Source organism: Euprymna scolopes, chromosome 28 (genome assembly GCF_053919585.1).
Source record: "Euprymna scolopes isolate OS-2025 chromosome 28, ASM5391958v1, whole genome shotgun sequence".
Lineage (NCBI taxonomy): Eukaryota > Metazoa > Mollusca > Cephalopoda > Sepiida > Sepiolidae > Euprymna > Euprymna scolopes.
The window spans coordinates 97414208-97434593 of NC_136509.1; the positions used below are offsets into that span (position 1 = coordinate 97414208).

At 32.8% G+C, this 20386-nt stretch overlaps 1 protein-coding gene across 4 annotated transcripts in view; it reads left to right on the forward strand.

The window, feature by feature from the left end:
* The window catches only part of LOC145249747 (putative amine oxidase [copper-containing]), an 845813-nt gene that overhangs the window by 458821 nt on the left and 366606 nt on the right, over positions 1 to 20386 (forward strand). Inside the window, exon 4 of one of the 4 annotated variants that reach the window (XM_080111659.1) lies at positions 6667 to 6797. The exons of the other annotated variants lie outside the window; for them this stretch is intronic. The gene's annotated coding sequence lies outside the window, so the exon portion shown is untranslated. The remainder of the gene's footprint in view (positions 1 to 6666; positions 6798 to 20386) is intronic. 4 annotated transcript variants of the gene reach the window in all.

The window sequence follows — 20386 nt, forward strand, 5'->3', positions numbered from 1 at the left end:
TCGTTCCGCGAGCTGGCAGACCTCAAAACGTCAACCTCCAAACCCTGCAAGAATTGAAGGAAAACATCAAGAACGAAATAAGGCAGTTAAATCGTAATCCAGAGATTCTGTAATCTGTCATAAATAATGTTTGGAATGAGCACAAATATGCGAAGCTGAAAATGGGCAACATTTAAAAGACATTATTTTTCATAAATAAAGATTGTTTGAATTTTTGAATTCTAAAAAATTTCACAATGTCTTAGTCAGATAGTGTTAAAAATACAAAAAGATATCCTCAAAAATAAAGAATACATTTAAGTTGAAAACCCTTCAGTTACTTTTAGAACACACACACTATATATATATATATATATATATATATATATATATATATATATTTATTTATTTATATATATATTTATTTATATATATATATGTGATTTGTTTTTAGTGGTTAAGGCTTTGTGCAGAACCAACCGCTATTTTTGATACAACTGCTAGTCTCAGTCGGTGCAGTGGTTGCCACATTACAAAGCAGAAAGTAGCTCTCAGATTTTTACATCAGTTTTCTTTCTAACTGCATGCCTTAACGAAGACTAAGGGTGCATCTCTCCCAGTGAATTAAACGCGTCCCCAGATATCAACTTGAAATTTCTACGTCCGAACGCGGTACATACAACGCCTGGCATTCCAAAATGATTACCCGTCTGGTACTGGCCAGGCTCATCGGTTATATGGCGAAAACCGGTGTGTTTACGTGATTATTCCGTGTATTATATGGTGTTATTTGCATAATTAAAGAGACATGATAGCGATTTTCTAGTCAATCCTGGACAACATCAGTTTTTCCTCCTAGTTGTGTTTATATATATATATATATATATATATATATATGTGTGTGTGTGTGTATATATATATATATATATATTAAGTAATGTGATTTATAATTTAAAAATTTTAAAAAAATTTTAAAATTTAAAAATCAAAATTTAATTAAATTAAAAATCAGTTTCATAAGAAGGAACAACAACAAAGTCAATTATCTGTACGATCGTTTCGGAAATCCGTGCTTTTTATTTGTGGTATGAGGATGCTGATGAGGAGACCGTGCTTACCAAAAAAACTATGTATAATTGTTCAACGTGACTTCATGTATACCACAAATAAAAAGCACGGATTTCCGAAACGATCGTACAGATAATTGACTTTGTTGTTGTTCCTTCTTATGAAACTGATTTTTAATTTAATTAAATTTTAATTTTTAAATTTTAAAATTTTTTTTAAATTTTTAAATTATAAATCACATTACTTAATATTGAATTAGCTCTAGGACATTTAACTATCGAGCTTATTATATATCTAAATTACAACGAGCATTTCCTGTATTTTAATTAAACTAGTAATTTCACTATTACATTAAAATACACTTACCTCTTTAGACTATTATTCTAATCTCCTTTAAATTATATATATATATATATATATATAACTTGAGGTTGCTATTTTCCAAAGGTAGGTTCACCAGTGAAATATAACGAGGTTCATACGAGAGTGCTCAATACAGAAGTAGAACAAGTTACATTTGTCTTTACATAAGCAGTAGTTTGTTGCTACACAGTCATGAGCATGTTTCGGTCTACCAGTATTTACTAACTAGAGACCGCATCAGGCAACAACCCTTATTTCCGAAAACGGAATTTAAAAAAATCCGTTTTCGGAAATAAGGGTTGTTGTCTGATGAGGTCTCTAGTTAGTAAATACTGGTAGACCGAAACATGCTCATGACTGTGTAGCAACAAACTACTGCTTATGTAAAGACAAATGATATATATATGTATGTATGTGTGTGTGTGTGTGTATAAATTGATGTGACATTCGAAGAAAACAGGAAATGCATGTATATAATTTAGCAAAATTTCTCAACAAAGTGAACACCTGCAAACGTCCACCTGCTACATGTACATGCGTTAACCGATCATCTCAAAGGGGGATTAGAAATTAACGTTAGAAAAAAAAAACGCGTAATGACAAATAACACCTGAAATTCAAATGACTACATATAACGATACTTGACAGCAATAAGACTCCCTTAATTGTGAAGTTGACGCCATTTAATTTTTTAAAATATCATATACAATTAAATACACGTTTATCTTTATTATATAATGAAGTTAAGCATAACTTTTTACAAGAGAGTCACCACTTGTCAAGGCCAAAAGGCTATTCGAGGATAAAGGGCTAATCATTGTAAGTTGTTCGGTGAGACCGCTACCTAGTTATTGGTAGTAGTGTGTGGAATTTAATTATTTAACGGGACAGTTCGACAGGAACGTGTTTACATTGGAATTGAAAATGACTATGTTTTAGTCAGCTGGAAAGCAGGTCCGTGCTACAGAGTTCCAAAGATGGGCATTCAATCTCATAGAATCTCTACAATTATATAAATGCAACTTTGTCTGTATGTGTGTGTTTGTGAGTTCGTTTATTATAGACTCCAAAACGGCTGAAAATTTTTCTTGAAAATTTACAGAACTTTAGTGTATAAGTCTGGGAGTGACCTTAGTTAAGGTTTGTCTCAGAATACCCCGAATCGATAATCGAAACCATTATTTTAATTTATCATCGGGAAAGCTATTTTTCCATATTATCAATTAGCAACAATGATAGAACAACGGGCCGTGAAAATTTTAATGTGGATAAGTTGATACCGTGTTTTATTTTTTCGTTTTTTTTTTTTACATGACGTGGCCTATAGGTTCAAACTCGCACATACATTTCTTAATTGTTTTTCATTAACGGCAAAGAATTTTATAAGACTTGAAAATTTACGTGTTTTTAAGTCTAATCATAAAATTTGTTGTTGAGACGTTTACATAAATAATCAATTATTGTTTTCTTTCACCCCAAGCCAGTAATTTAAACAAACCCTAACCCCTACAATAACCTAACCCTAAAATAGTCATAAACTTCATTCTAAACTAACACTCACTTAAATCCTAAACAAGTCCTTATACTAACTCCAAACAAACCCTAATCCTAATCCCAATCCTAAATCAATCCTAACGTAACCTGAACCCCAAATTTTACCATAACTCTAAACCAAACATAACCCTAACCCCAAACTAACTCTAACTGAAATCCTAAATCCATTTGAACGTAAACTTAAGCTAACCCTATACTAACCTTAACTTAAAAAAAAACCCTAACCTTAATCCTAAAGTAACCCTAACCCTACTCCAAAACCAATCTCACCTTAACGCTAACCATAAACCAACCCCAAACCAACCATACCCTAATCCTAAATCTTCGACCCAATTGAGACCCCAAACCAACCTTAACCCTAACCTCTAACCAAGCTTTATCTTTATCTTAAACCAACTTAAACTTAACTCTACTACTAAACAAACCCGAACCTCACCTTAACTCAAAACCAGCCTAAACTCTAATTCTAAACAAATCCCAATCCTTATCCTTAAACCAATCCCCATCTAACTCTATTCCTAAACCAACCCTAACACTAACTATAAACTAACCCTAACCTTATAGAAACCCCAACAATTATCCTAAACTAATTCTAACCTTACCCTAAAATAGTTCTAACCCGAATCCTAAACCAACCCTAACCTCAACTTTTCCCTAAACTAGCACTAATTCTAACCCTAAACCAACCCTAATCTTCAACGTGAAATTCTAAACAAACGCTAACCTAAAACCTAACCCCAACCCTACCCCGAACCAATCATAAATCTAATACTAAATCACCCTAACGCAACCTTAACCTAACTCTAACCTTACTCTAACCTAATCGGTTTTCTGTTTAGTTCAAAAGCTGCATTTCTACAAAAATAAAAAATAAAACTGTTATTTTCATTGATTTTATTATTTACAATCTTTGGTTTATTTATAAAAACGCAATTTATTGAGAAAAGTTTCCATGAAAAAAAAAAAGTGGTTCATTGATGTTTTTCGACCCAAAGAAATAGAAACAATAATAAACATACTGTTATTTTTATTGTTCTCTAAAAGCAGCCTCGTTTGGATTTTGATGTGTGTTCGGCTTTTTTTTTTTCGGCTGCTTACATATATTTGCGTCGGCAAAAGTCGGTTTTGTCTGTATTAAAGGTTGTACGAGTAACTGAAAATGTATACGACGCCACTACAAAAGATCAGTTTTTATTGGTCTCCCTACAAAAGATGAATGGACCTGTAAATTCACCCTTGTTCGTTAGTCCGTTTGTCCGTTCGTCTGTCCACACTTTTCTCAATAACTACGCCTTAAATGTTTTTTAAATTTTACACAAACATTAAACATGATATGAGTAAAAAAAGTAACAGAACGGATTTTCCGGGAAAACTCCGGTTGCCCCCCCCCACACACACACACCTAGTGGTGCCTTTCAGGTTAAAATTGTTAAAATTGACACTTTTGTGTTTATTAAAAAAAATTGATGCTTTGGATTTTTATGAAACATTCTTAAAAGTTGTAACTCACTGATTGTTATATAATTTTGTTTATCTATATTTCGCGATAACTCTTGAGTGTGCCCCAGGGGTCTTTTAGGGCTAATAAAAACATTCCATTTTTGAGACTATTTTACCGTATTTGTCCAAAATGTTCTGTGTATGTCTATTTAGCAGTTTTACCTGGTGTTAAACTCAAAGTTAAATATGTTAAGGCCTTGGGAACTTTTGGGGCTAAATGGGGTGGGGGCTAATGATGGACTTAGTCATTTCTTTTTTTGCATAGTGAAGAACTCAAATTTACATATGTTTAGGCTTAAAACTGCACCGTTTGTTCATTTTCATTAGGATTTGACGTCCCCTGGGGACTTTTGGGGCTAAATGGAGGGAGGGAAATGCTGAACTTACTCACTTGTTTTTAATAAAATTGTTCTAGTGGGAGATAATTAGATGTTTGCACACAAATATATCTGAAAACAGATCTTTTTTTCTTCTATTTGCAAACGTTGTAAAATATTTGCTAAAAATGTAGTTGTGAATTCAACATTTTCTTCCTGCAACTTCTTTGTGTGATTTTTGTTACGTTTTGTTTATAGCTTGGCGAATTTTGTTAGGAGGCAAATTTCAATTATCCCGAGTACACCGCCAAAAAATGGACTACAAAAAATTTTATAGTAAAAATATCGTACTATGATTGACGGTGGCTTGAATGATGAGAGAATAACCGTCGTTTCGTTATACGAGGTGATCACAATGACTGATCTGGATTAATTAACTTTGTTGGACGAAAAAAAGGCAATGCACCGATGACAAAGCAAAAACAAAAAACAGTGGAATAAATTCTTATCTCTGTCTTTGGGTCGGTGGTGAGCATTTCTATTTTTTTTTTTTTTTTACAAAGGAGTTACCAGTTATCAAGGCCCGTAAGCCACTCGATGATAAGGGTTAATTAGTGTACAGTAGTCAATCGGAAAATTTAGTAATCGTTAGTAGTGGAAATTTGGTAAATTGGATTACTTAAAGAGACACTTCGTCCAGAACTTGTTTAGGTTGGACTTGAAGACGACCATATTGAAGTCAGTTGGAAAGCAGGAGAACGGAATAGAGTTCCATAGTAGTGTCATACTAAGAAAAAAGCTTTGTTCATGGAATCTACGTCTAGGTTTAGGCACAGACAAAGAGTGGGGGAAATTATTGACAGTGGTTTCATGAAAGTCAGTGATTTTTGTGAAAGTCAAGCCAGGGGTAAATATAGATTGGAGCTCAGACGAGCACGTGCCATGAAAGTAACCATAAAGTAGAGACATGCTCGCAACGTCTTTTTTGTGAGAAAGAGGTTGCAGGGAAGGGAAAAGAGCACCCCCAACTAGGCTACGAAGTATATTTTGAACTGTCAAGGCAGGATTAGCTGCTTCTAGCAGCTCCTGCCAAGATCTGGCAATAGTACTCTACGCTTAGGAAGATTCCTGTAAGGAGTAAAGCTTCAACTTCGCTCTTCAAAATAAAAATATTCTAATGATTTCTGCGCATATGTCTGCGCATACACTCAACTGAATTTATAAAAACAGATAACATCATTCTAAATTATTTTATGTCTTTTTTCTGAATTCTTAAAAATTGCCGTTTTGATCGACCAGAAATGCTATTAAAAAAAAAACTAGATTTTTCTTCAATTAACAGTTTAGCTAAAATCTACGTCGCATCAGTGCCTCAACTCGCGCTTCTGTCGGATTTTAGGGCGGCTGTTATCTCAACTCACGCATACAAAGTCATAATCATACGCACGCAGATATTAACAAACACGCAGGCACAAAACTCATGAACTCTTTCACTCATTTGTCTGCTCATCAAAAACCAAAGTGTAAACTTATTAATTGAAATATTCCTTACTTTTCTCACTAAACTTTCTTTCTACGATGAAAACAAATTGTAACGTTGCTGTTAATATGTAAGTTTCGTCGTAATGTAACAGAAGAAAAGAAGGAACTCGGCTCATTTTTATTTTTTTACAATAACCTTTATATCTGGTATTTCTCACCGCGCATTTTTATCAAATTATTTAAACAGTTCATTTCTCCTTTTCCAGCCGGGTGTTACCTTTTATCACAGCTGTCACGTCACCCACGTGTCTCGAACAGTGCTTTTCTAAATACTGGTAAATTCTTCTCTCGTCATGTCCCGGACAACATTTCTCCGTACACGTGTATCGTTTTATCTTTGTAGTGACGTCACTTTGCGCAACCGGCTTGGTCATTTGTTATGCAGTTGGGAACACAATTGACACCTGGAATTCATCTGTTTTTGGATGGAAGCTGGAACCTGTTTGAATAAATGAATTTAACTCGAAGACGATGGTTGGTTTCATATTGTTTTTATTTACTTTCCAAGTGTTGCTCGCAGAAGAATAGAAAGTGAGTATCTTTGCTTGGGTGGTTAATTCTAGGTCTCCATTCTGTGATATGTACGCTCCCTTCCCCGTGAGGGGGGACGATTTTTTAGTTAATCCGTCCGCTCCGCTCAACGTCCAGGTTCCAACTCGACTCTATGTTCAGCCAACCTGATCACGTGGTAACAACCACGTCCTTCCAGTCAGCTATTTTTAGAACTTCCGGTGCAACTTATCCATTTTATAGTTTTGACAAGTTTATCAAAAGATATTTACATCTCACCTCTTTTATACTTCGCCAGTTAGATAGATAGCTAAATCGAGATAGATAGATATATAGATAGATCCAGATATAGATGAATAACAGATAATTTCTCGTGTTCTTAACTATAATAATAACATCTTTACGCTGCTGTTGTTATCAGCGTCAGCGAATCTGTTACATATTAACTAATACATAACTTTTTAATAAAACAAGAACCCAAGTTTGCCCAGCTGGGCAAACTTGGGTTCTTGTACCGGAAAAATATCAAGTAAATAAAACATTGTTGAGTAAATCGTTATTTTTTAGTTATTTTTTTTTTTTTGCATTTCTATACAGCAAAAGTGGATATAAATATCACTAAACCATCCGCTGGGTGATAAGCTTCATTTCAGTACCTTACTTCTCTGGGTGGGTTGCCTGTAGGCTGAGATAAACCGCGTTACACACACAGTAAATCGAACTTACTAAAAGAGATAATAACTTCCGGTGAATACCGGAAAAATATCCAGTAAATAAAACGTTGTTTAGTAAATCGTTATTGTTTTTGCACTTTTTTTTTGCATTTCTATACACCAAACATGGACATAAATATCAGTAAAACATCCGATGGGTCATAAGCTTCATTTCGGTACCTTACTTGCCTGGGTGGATTACCTGTAGGCTGAGATAAACACACAGATAGACAGTACAAACATTATAATAAGATATGCATAATTGAGTCGAGAAGTTATCGATTATGATTTTTCAGACCCGTGGATAATTTAAAGCGTATTTCGTCATCCAAAAAGCAACACTCATAACTCGTTTATGTATACAAATTTACTATCATTTGCTGGCCGTCGTTACCTAATCACAAAAATGTGGTTGCCTTGCCAGAGCGAGCGGAATGGGGGGGTGGGTGGATTAGAGCCACATTTGTGTGTGTGGAGGGGGATGATTCCTCCACTGACTGTCGCTGGGTTTTTTTCCTTTCTTCCCTGTTTGTGACCTGCTTTGTTTGCCTCCTCACCTCCTGAGAGGTACGCGCTTAAAGTAGTTGACCTTTCCCCTTGCCGATCTCCATCTAACAACTGTGACCTCATCGTTCGGTGCGTTTGCCACCGGCTGTCATGCGTGTGTGCACCTCAACATTCGGTGCGTTTGCCAACGGCTCTCCTGCGTATATGCACCTCAATAGCTACGAATCCATGGCCCTTAAATTATCGACCCTGACTTCTACATTTTAGTTAAAGGCGACCATTTGTTTTACAAAGACTCTGAAGATATTGACAAGCATTCTGTTGCTGTAAACTTTCATTTTAAACACGTATAAAATATCCATTTTGTGGATTTATGCTTTTGAATTATTTTATAATCTACCATTTCTAGTGCTTTTTCATATCCGATTACAAACGTAAAACAGTTTTTATTAAAAACATCTCCCTGAAAAAGGATTTCCCCAAAAATCTCCATCCTACGTATTTGCCCATAAAATAGAAACTCCAGATCCTTACTTAACAGTCATAGCTTTGCTTATACAAAATATAGCACGGAGACCCGACGTTAGCCGGGATTTAATTACGATCAGCGAAAGTTTCATCCTCTTATATTTTATTGTTATCGAAACCAATAAAATCGGCCATTTTTAGATAAAATCGATTAATTGCCTGTTTTAGTAGGTGACGCATCGCGGTGCACTGGGATGAAAGCTCTACTAACCGCAGTGACTTAGTCCAAAATACATTGTATCTACATTGCACTGTAGAGAACCAACTGATAATTTTATAAAATTATTTTTACATATAACGGCTTGAATTAAAGTTTAAAATGGAGAAATCAAGTATCATGGTTTAATTGTGCTCTAAATAGAGACGTTCATTTTGAACATGCCCCTGTCACAACAACAATATATATTCCAGATTCAATATTCTAGGATTATACTTATATAAAAATAATTGAACTTTTATGGCTTATAAAATGATTAATATCTGGATTACTAGTTTTGCGAAATGATCAAACTTTGTTCCAATTTTGAGATTAGCTTCAATCACATCAATGTTAAAGAAAATAGTTTGAATTATTTTCTCACCTTTTATGACGTACTAACGAAGGAGGTATGCCCGGTTTGTCCGGTCGTAAAATACGCTTAAATATGATATTTTAATTTGTTTAGATTTCGTATATTTTATTAAAGCCATGACAAACGCATATTCCTTTCCTTATTTTGATGTTCAGGTATATATCCATTGATATCTTATATGTTTTTATGTAGAGTGATGTGATCCTCGGTTGATTAATTGTGTCTAACTGTATCGGATATATACTCGAGAGTAAAAAAATCGAAAAGAATATGCTGTTGTCCTAGCTCTAATTATTATATAGTCGTGATTTCAAAAGTAAAAAAAAAATATTCGGGTGCCACCAGTTAGAATCGAAACCGAAAGCAAGACTGTTGCATTCAAAGCTGGTGACGTTACTACTGTACCAACGTGACACGCATATGAGCTAACTAAATATAAATTAAGATGAATGTAAAAAATGTATAACGATTTTTTTTTTCAATTTCGGCCCATTTTTGACCCTTTAAAAACTATTTTAACTATTAAAGACTGCTAAAGACCTATAAAAAACAACGCATAAAAATCTAATCATTTAAGGCTCCTAGTGATAGAGTTTGAAAGCATGCAGACAGACAGACATGAAACATGGATATTGCCTTTTATATATGAAAATAGTAGGCTTTGCACAGTTGTAAAATACGCTTAAATATGATATTTTAATTTTTCCAGATTCCGTATATATTATTGTAGAGTCGGGATTTAAAGTAACAAAAAGTATTTGTTTGGTTGGTTGTTTTTGTTTTACGGCATATCAACCTTTTTCAGGTTATTTATTGCCGAATCTAGTTATTTTGAGGGACAATTTTTTTAAAGGAGTATATTTGTTTTTTAAGTCCGATTCTATTTAACCCATAGTTGGGACTCTCACCAGTACTACCACTCCGGATCAGAGTGGACTTTGGAGCAATGGCAATTAAAGGGTGGCTCCACACTCCCCAAGGACCGCAAGCTGGGGTCTCACCATCGGATATAGTTTTAGGTCATATCCAAGACCAAGAGTATTTGGGTGCCATCAGCTAGAATCGAAACCGAAAGCAAAACTGTGGCATTTAAAGCTGGTGACGTTACCACTGCACCATCGCGACACGTAAATGAACAGGTTAAAAATGAAAACTTAAAAATAAACTAAGATGAATGTAAAAATGTTTAACGACTTTTTCAATTTCAACCCCCGCTTTATCCCTCGAAAATATTTTAACCGGCTAAAGACCCATAAAAGAACTGTCCGTAAAAAATCAAATGATTTGAGGCCCCCTGGCGCCGCTTTGCAACTTTTAGTTTTGGAAGAGATAGAGTTTGAAAATATGGAGACAGACAGACAAACAGACAGACATATAGCCTTTTATATATTAGATTTACAAAAAGTCTACATAGATAGCAAATTTCATGTTCTGATGCCTAATAATCACTCTGAAATTAGCTCAACTAAAGAAAATCGAATTCTAAAGCAACGAACTCCTAATCCAACGGGAACACTTTAGGCCCTTGTTTAGATTAAAATCCAACGCAGTTTAGCTTTAAAAAGACATCATTACGTACTTGCATGTCATGTCGAAATTAGAACTAATTTAAATTTCACGAAAAATGATTAAAAGTAAAATTTAAAGTTCTCGGATTATCGAAATTTATATTATATTTAAATGCGAAAGGGTTGTGAGGCCTATTGAGTATGACAAACTGCCTTATCTTCCTTGACATGAATTGACTTAAATCAAGAGTCTGATATTTTTAAACAAAACATTATTATAAATCACTTTTTCTCAAAAACTACATCTAGCACATCTACTGAATCATTTTTTCTGTGAATTTTGATATTTGTACTAATTTCACCATAACACGTAATTACTTGATAATGTTTTCACTTGAAAAGGATCACTTATATAAACAAGTATTGCAATTTTATTAGTAACACGCATGCGTACATATTAAAGTATTTTCGTTTCCCACATAGTTTTTTTTGTCAATTCTAAGTTAATGTGAAATGTATCTTTTTTTTTTAATCTATATTTTAACACTTTCTTTTTTAATTTCAAGTTGTGCTATTTTATTTTGAACTGGTTTTTTTTTTAATTTGAAGTTGTGCTGTTTTATTTTGAACTGAAACTTTTTTAAATTTAAGGACAAGTAGGTACATACTTGTAAAACATAAACATAAAAAAAGAAACTGATTAAACTTTAGTCTGCAGGCAAGATGCATCACGTACACAGATCTAAATCGAGCCATTCTAGAGCCGGTCTCCCTCCTTCCTCTCCTCTACATCGTCTTCCCTTGTGCTCCTTCCCCCTCTCTCTTTCTTTTTATTCCCCTTTCTCTCAACCCGATCCCTCTCTTTTCATCTGGCTTTCCCTTCATTTCTTTCTCTTTATTCTACTCCAACCTTCTCCTATTCTCTATCCCCTTTTCTCTCTCTTCCTCTCTCTTTATTCCTCTCTTGACTCCTCCTCTCTCTCTCTCTCTCTCTCTCTCTCTCTTTCCATGTTTCACGCTTTCTCACGGTTTTCTCTCTATCCACCTAGCACCCTCTTTCCCTCCATTCTTCTTACTACCCTTTCTCGTATTTTCTCCATTTATTCTACCTCTCCTCCTCCCATCTCTCTCTCACTCTTTCTCTTCCTCCTCCTCCTCCTCCTCAAATCGTGACACTGTTTTTACTGTTCGCGCTTTTGGTTAATAAACAGAATATTTTAGGATGGTTGCTTTTCATGATTTAAAGAAAAGAACGGCGTTTCTATTTAACTTCGATTAGAAGTGATTCGACGATTCAATTCCATTTTACACGTTCAAATACGATTTATTTTTATTTATTAAAAAAAAAAAACGTTTTTCATTTTTATTTCTAATATTGCAACAAACACCAAAAATATGTTAGTTTAGAATAGAATAAAATGCCTGTAAACAGCCTAGAGTATGTATTTAAAAATAAACTGAGTGCGTGTCAGTGTCTATTTAAGCTGGTTGGTATTTGCTTTATTTGTGACTTTAAAAACGACCTTCGTAATACGTGTCATTAAGGCCCGTGAGCTGAAAAAATGACGTCATCGCTGAGGTCCTAGCAAGCAAGATCTGTGGAATAGTCAAACTGTTGGTAATGTATAAAATAAATTACAAAAAGTAGTAGAAAAATTTAAAATTAAATTTAAAAATATGGAAAGTACTGCAGGTAAATAACTACTAATAAATATTTACAGAATGCATTTGTTTATACATTAAAAGTTTTTGTCAGAAAGAATTTTTTATCAAAAATGTTTTTTATAAGGAACTATTTAGTTAAGATAATTTTTTACAAATAATTTTGGTCCGTAGTATCGTTTACATCAACAGATGAATCATCCGATGTCTAATTCAGTTATAATTTAATCGATTAACCTAAATTCGTATTTCCAACTATCGATACTAATCTATTTTCAGGTGTGTGCACTTCAAGCAGAAAGTTTAATTCATTTATTTTACACGGTCATACCTCTCAAAACAAACATCAGATGATACTTGAACACTTTACATGAGAGGAACAGGACGCGATCTTTGTTGACTATTCTGTACGTTTCTTTTACCAACGAATATTTACATTTTTGTATTATTTGGGTTATTCTTATCTTGGTTGTTTTCCACACAACGTTTCGGCCGATGTAACCTCCGACCGTCTTCAGGTGCATTCACACTGGATGTTATTGGTGAATGGTGAATATCTATATGTTTACCCTAATTATAAATATTAGGTCGGTTATTGCCACTGACAATACGGCAGATATGTAGCAGATGCATGTAATTGCTTTACTTTAAAAAGAAAAATATACAGATAATAATAATGATAATAATAATAATAATAAAAACAATAATAATAATAATAATAATAATAATAAAAACAATAATAATAAAAAAAATAATAATAACAATAATAATAATAATAATAATAATAATAATAATAATAATAATAATAATAATAATAATAATAATAACTAGCGAGACCTGTGGAAATTCCACAGGGGACAGACTCATATGTAATATATTGATATTGGCATTCCGTAGATATCCAGCGTAAATGGATATATATATATATATATATATATATGTGTGTGTGTGTGTGTGTGTGTGTGTGTGTGTGTGTGTGTATAAAAATTTAGTGTCATTAGCTATCACCGAAACCCAAACCAAAACTTATGCGGAATTCTTGGTAAAATTATCTATAAAAAGAATAGATGAATTGACTTAAGTTCCATCAGCTACAATCGAAACCGAAACCAAAATTATGAAGAATTCTTAGTAAAATAATTTATTAAAAAAATAAATGAGTTTAGTGCTATCAGCTATAATCGAAACAGAAACCAAAACTTATTAAGAATTCTTGGTAAAATTATTTACAAGAAATGGAAGTAAATAACAGTTAAACGACCCGGATATATGCCACAGAAAATAACACACACGCTATCGTATTAATATATAAATAATAATAATAATAATAATAATAATAATAATAATAATAATAATAATAATAATAATATAATGCTACTGTAATGTTATGACCCTTTAGGCTGTGATCATAGCGTATTATCTGTTAACTGTGGCAAGCGGGAGCAATGTTCAAAACATTATTATTATTGTTATTGTATTCTTATTAATTGATTTGAGCGACGGATGCTCGCTGGATCAGTTGTTATGATTAGAAGAATAAACAATTAAATCGAGGAAGAAATGATTGACGTGTAAATCGCAAAAGGAATGCGAAAATAGAAAATAGATGTAAACATTCTTTTGGATTTGGATAAACAAATAACTAGATGGAAACATTAGGTTGGTCTGAGACACGTAATTAGGTGACGTGGGTGAACACGTGATGTAGTTAGATTTGGAGAGATTCAGGGAGTTGAGGATTGACCACCAGAGCGAACAGACGTCTAGACAAGGGTGGACCGACAGCTAGGAGCGGGCTGTATTAATAGAAAATGTAGACTAACTGCAGATCCTGTGAAAATGATATTTTCTTTTTGTTTTATGTGATTATGTATGTACAACTTGAAAAAATTCCGGGAAAAAAACTAAAACAATTATTTCAGAATTACAAATGTGTAAGTGTTTTTGACAATCCTGCATGCTTGTTTATTGCCTAATCATTAGATGTGAGCCTTTATGAGCTTCACACTTATCGAATCTTAACATCCCCTGATTTTTATCTCTGAAAGATAATGCCCATTAAGACTACCGCCAGATTATCCTCGAACTGGAGACCATAGCAAATCTGGACTATGCAAAGAGGATGATACTTATTGAAGAGTTTCTATATCGTATCCAGATGTGCTTATTGAATGACGACTAAACAAAGACTGTTGGATATTCATGACTAGAACTTGATGGACATGTCAGGAATAGGTTTAAGTTAATATTACCAAATATACTAAATTAAAAGTGGGCCGCGCAATGCTGAAAGATGTGATAGTCGACGTTTATCATGATAATTCAAGCCGAAAAGTTTTATCAGCTAAAATATGTTTTACAATAATAAAAATTAAATAATGTAACTTTAAAATGTTATCGTTACAATTTTGTTGACAACTTAGAAATAATGACATGTAAAAACATCAAGTGATCATTAGCAACGTATAAAATGACACCATTTAGAAGAGGAGATGGTATTTTTGAGAAACGTAAAAATTAGGTGAGTCAGTCGGAGTCGAGAGGACAGACGGTCTTCGGATCGTGATGTTTCTAAGTAAAGATGGGTGGGTCAGGAATGGCGATAGTCAGAATCAGCGTTGCAACTTTCCAAAAGGGGAAAAATCACACTAGAATAAAAAGTATCCGGAAAAAAAACCCTAGGCTCTGTCAATTTTTGAGAAATGTTTCCATTGCAGCTTTCCATCACACAAGACCAAAGATAGAGCAGCTATTTTCTCGATTGACCAGATGTTGAAACTCCAAATAAGTGTTATTCGTCCTTTGAGTTGTGAATGTATTTATGTATATTTTTGGTCTGTAATTAAATGCTCGGGCTAAGTGTAGTATATGATTTTTTTTTAAATATAAATAAAAAATGTTTTAAAATTGGCTTTAAGTAGGAACAACCCCCCTCTACCACATACACATAAGTATGCATTTAAAAGGGTAACCATGATAAAAGATGCTGGCCGAGAGAGAAATCTTTAAAGATTTCTACTAGACACGAGATGAACCAACCAACCTCACCATCCACCTTCTTTTTGAGTTAGCATTGTGTCTAAATTTTTTGTTGATCTTCCCAATTGTATTTTTTCTTTTGAATAAAAAAATAATATCGCAAAGTGTAGTAGCTGTTCTTCAGATACTACACTTCAATTTCTTGTTCTCTTTCAGTTGAGAAGAGATCCTCCACAACTAAGGCAATTTTTATTTTTGTTCCTTTTCTCCACGTTAAAAACCGACCCTGGTGTCTAACTCTGTCCTCGTGGGGAGGCATTGTAAATAGGAAGTGTAATTAAATGTTCATACGTAAACTACAAACTCTAGATTAGACGATCAAACTCCTAGACAGTCATACACGAGCACACATACATACACACACGTGATATAGATGACTGTGACACGTATACATAAACATACATACACTCTAATTCAATCTAAGCACAAGGGGACGCACCTATACATGATTATACCCCGACAATATTACACTTGAATTGTAGAAAGAATTAACATTGACAATATTACACTTGAATTGTAGAAAGAATTAACATTGACAATATTACACTTAAATTGTAGAAAGAATTAACATTGACAATATTACACTTAAATTGTAGAAACAATTAACATTGACAATAATACACTTGAATTGTAGAAACAATTAACATTGACAATATTACACTTAAATTGTAGAAAGACTTAACATTGAAAATATTACACTTGAATTTTAGAAAGAATTAACATTGACAATATTACACTTAAATTGTAGAAACAATTAACATTGACAATAATACACTTGAATTGTAGAAACAATTAACATTGACAATATTACACTTGAATTGTAGAAAGACTTAACATTGACAATATTACACTTGAATTGTAGAAAGAATTAACATTGACAATATTACACTTAAATTGTAGAAACAATTAACATTGACAATAATACACTTGAATTGTAGAAAGAATTAACATTGACAATATTACACTTAAATTGTAGAAAGACTTAACATTGACAATATTACACTTGAATTGTAGAAAGAATTAACATTGACAATATTACACTTAAATTGTAGAAAGAATTAACATTGACAATATTACACTTGAATTGTAGAAAGAATTAACATTGACAATATTACACTTAAATTGTAGAAAGAATTAACATTGACAATATTACACTTAAATTGTAGAAACAATTAACATTGACAATAATACACTTGAATTGTAGAAAGAATTAACATTGACAATATTACACTTAAATTGTAGAAAGACTTAACATTGACAATATTACACTTGAATTGTAGAAAGAATTAACATTGACAATATTACACTTAAATTGTAGAAAGAATTAACATTGACAATAATACACTTGAATTGTAGAAAGAATTAACATTGACAATATTACACTTAAATTGTAGAAAGACTTAACATTGACAATATTACACTTGAATTGTAGAAAGAATTAACATTGACAATAATACACTTAAATTGTAGGAAGAATTAACATTGACAATAATACACTTGAATTGTAGAAACAATTAACATTGACAATATTACACTTAAATTGTAGAAAGGATTAACATTGATAGTATTACACTTGAATTGTAGAAAGATTTAACATTGACAATATTACACTGGAATTGTAGAAAGAATTAACATTGACAATATTACACTTGAATTGTAGAAAGAATTAACATTGACAATAATACACTTGAATTGTAGAAAGAATTAACATTGACAATAATACACTGGAATTGTAGAAAGAATTAACATTGACAATATTACACTTGAATTGTAGAAAGAATTAACATTGACAATATTACACTTAAATTGTAGGAAGAATTAACATTGACAATAATACACTTGAATTGTAGAAACAATTAACATTGACAATATTACACTTAAATTGTAGAAAGGATTAACATTGATAATATTACACTTGAATTGTAGAAAGAATTAACATTGACAATATTACACTGGAATTGTAGAAAGAATTAACATTGACAATATTACACTTGAATTGTAGAAAGAATTAACATTGACAATAATACACTTGAATTGTAGAAAGAATTAACATTGACAATAATACACTGGAATTGTAGAAAGAATTAACATTGACAATATTACACTTGAATTGTAGAAAGAATTAACATTGACAATATTACACTTAAATTGTAGAAAGAATTAACATTGACAATATTACACTTAAATTGTAGAAACAATTAACATTGACAATATTACACTTGAATTGTAGAAAGAATTAACATTGACAATATTACACTTGAATTGTAGAAAGAATTTACATTGACAATAATACACTTGAATTGTAGAAAGAATTAACATTGACAATATTACACTTAAATTGTAGGAAGAATTAACATTGACAATATTACACTTAAATTGTAGAAACAATTAACATTGACAATATTACACTTAAATTGTAGAAAGGATTAACATTGATAATATTACACTTGAATTGTAGAAAGAATTAACATTGACAATATTACACTGGAATTGTAGAAAGAATTAACATTGACAATATTACACTTGAATTGTAGAAAGAATTAACATTGACAATAATACACTTGAATTGTAGAAAGAATTAACATTGACAATAATACACTGGAATTGTAGAAAGAATTAACATTGACAATATTACACTTGAATTGTAGAAAGAATTAACATTGACAATATTACACTTAAATTGTAGGAAGAATTAACATTGACAATAATACACTTGAATTGTAGAAACAATTAACATTGACAATATTACACTTAAATTGTAGAAAGACTTAACATTGACAATATTACACTTAAATTGTAGAAAGAATTAACATTGACAATATTACATTCAGAAATATTTTGTGTAATCCAAAATAATCCAAACATACTAGCTGTAAATGCTCTCTTTGTCCAAATTATTTAGCAAGTTTCAGAATATACGATAATAATTCTGATGTAAAGATTCTTTCCTTTTATTATTTAACTTTTCACTGCCGTATTAGGGTTATTTATAAAATGTAGAATCAAAGTAATTCTTTACCTTTCCTTTCCTTTATTTACTATCTGTTTGCGCCGAGGGAAAATATCTGTCACTGTTTTCAAATGTAAATCGTATATTTACGAAGTAAACGAGTCAATAACGCCTCGTATTTTTAGAGTTGATAACAAAAAAAAAAAAAAAATAAAAAAAAACGGTAATTGAAAGAAGTGAAAACTTGGAATCATTTTCTTTGTACAAAATAATTAAGAAATCGCAAATGTGACATTATTAGTGTTCCCACCAGAGTTATACGTGTGTAAGCCAGAATTACAAAAGAAAGCGGCTATGGCGGAAAGCTAAGTAAGGATAGGTGACAATTGTGATGCACGATATTAGAGAAGAGAAGAGAGTAATTTTAATGTCAAAACCAAAGAGAGAGACTGAGATAAAAGAAGGGGGGAACAGAACACACACATTTAAAAATAAAGTATTTATATATAACAGTTGTAATAGAATAGCTTCAACCATTTTACTATATGGACTTTCCCGTAGAAAAGTATATATAAACCTACTATCGCAGGGGAAGCGCTCGGCTTTGCCCGAGCGTAAATACGCTTAAATATGATATTTTAATTTGTCGAGATTTCCTATATATTATTATAGAGTAGTGATTTCAAAAATGAAAAAAAAACAATATCTAAGATGCCATCAGCTAGAATCGAAATCGAAACTGTGCCATTTAATATTGATGGCGTTACCACTGTACCAATGTGACACTCATTAAAGCAGATTAATGATTAAAAAATTAAAACATAAACTGAGGTGAATGTACAACATATTTAACGATTTTTTTTCCATTATGACCCATTTTTGACCTCCTTAAAAATAATTTTAACCTGCTGAAGACCCATAAAAGAACGGCTCGTAAAAATCCAATAACTTAAGGCCCCTAGCACCGCTCTGTTTCGGAGGAGATAGAGTTTTAAAATATGGAGACAGACAGACAGACCGACCGACAGATAAACATATAGACGTTTATATATTAGATTAAGTGTCAGGGTGTCAATATTTTTACTACTGACTTGGAATTTTGTGTAAAGACTAAAAATGGGTTAAAATACACAAGATGAAAGGAACAAATTAATAGATTTAGAAAGCGAGATATTGACTCTTCTACGATTAATTTGACGCCCTAAAGAAAACACCACTAAAGATTTATTTTAAAACTTTTATCGAAAAAATCAATTCAGGTAACTTGATTATGTAGTAGAGCTGATATCTATTCAATGTAGTCGCCTTCAGCTTCAGTCACTGTCTCAATACGGGTCCGGAAGTGGGAGCATGCCTTTTCCACAAGCGCCGGCGAAAGTTCGGTGAATACTCGACTGATGGTGACGATCAGGCTGGTTTTGGTGTTTTGGGAGATTATGCTGGTGATTTTCTCGACGTGTGACCAAAAACCAAGTAATTCAGCTGGTTCAGGTCAGAGGAGGAGGGGCAGTGAGAGAAGGGTATAAAGTCGTAGCACTCCTGGACTTGTGGGCTGACGTCGAGTCCTACTGCCATACCCAGGGTCTTCCAGCGGCCAGCTGATTGCACCAGGAGATCAGTACAAACTTCAGCACATCCAGGTACACCTTCCAGCCGACTTCGAAGATGTGAGATGGCATGATGTGGCCCTTACTTTAAACCACACTAAAGACCATAATCGTGGCCGGAAACTTCGTTGAGCGTTCAGATTTGCATTTTGAGGGTACTGGCAATGGTTCCGTTGTCATAACTTAGATCGGTAGAGAGCATGAGTTGTACAGCGGCGAATCTCCGATCTCTCTCGTTGAACATTGTGTCACTTTAAGACGTAATAGAAGGCTCTTATCGGTCTTAGGATGTGTACACAATTGGCCAACTATCACATAGTCTGCAAGAAAAAAGAAAGAAAACAGAAAACCTGTTTTCATCAAACGGAAATGGAATCATGTCGATTTTTCTAGAGCGACAGTTTTATCGTTCTGCTGTGTATAAATGGGACATTTGGTACATGTAATATATATTGGAAATCAAGATA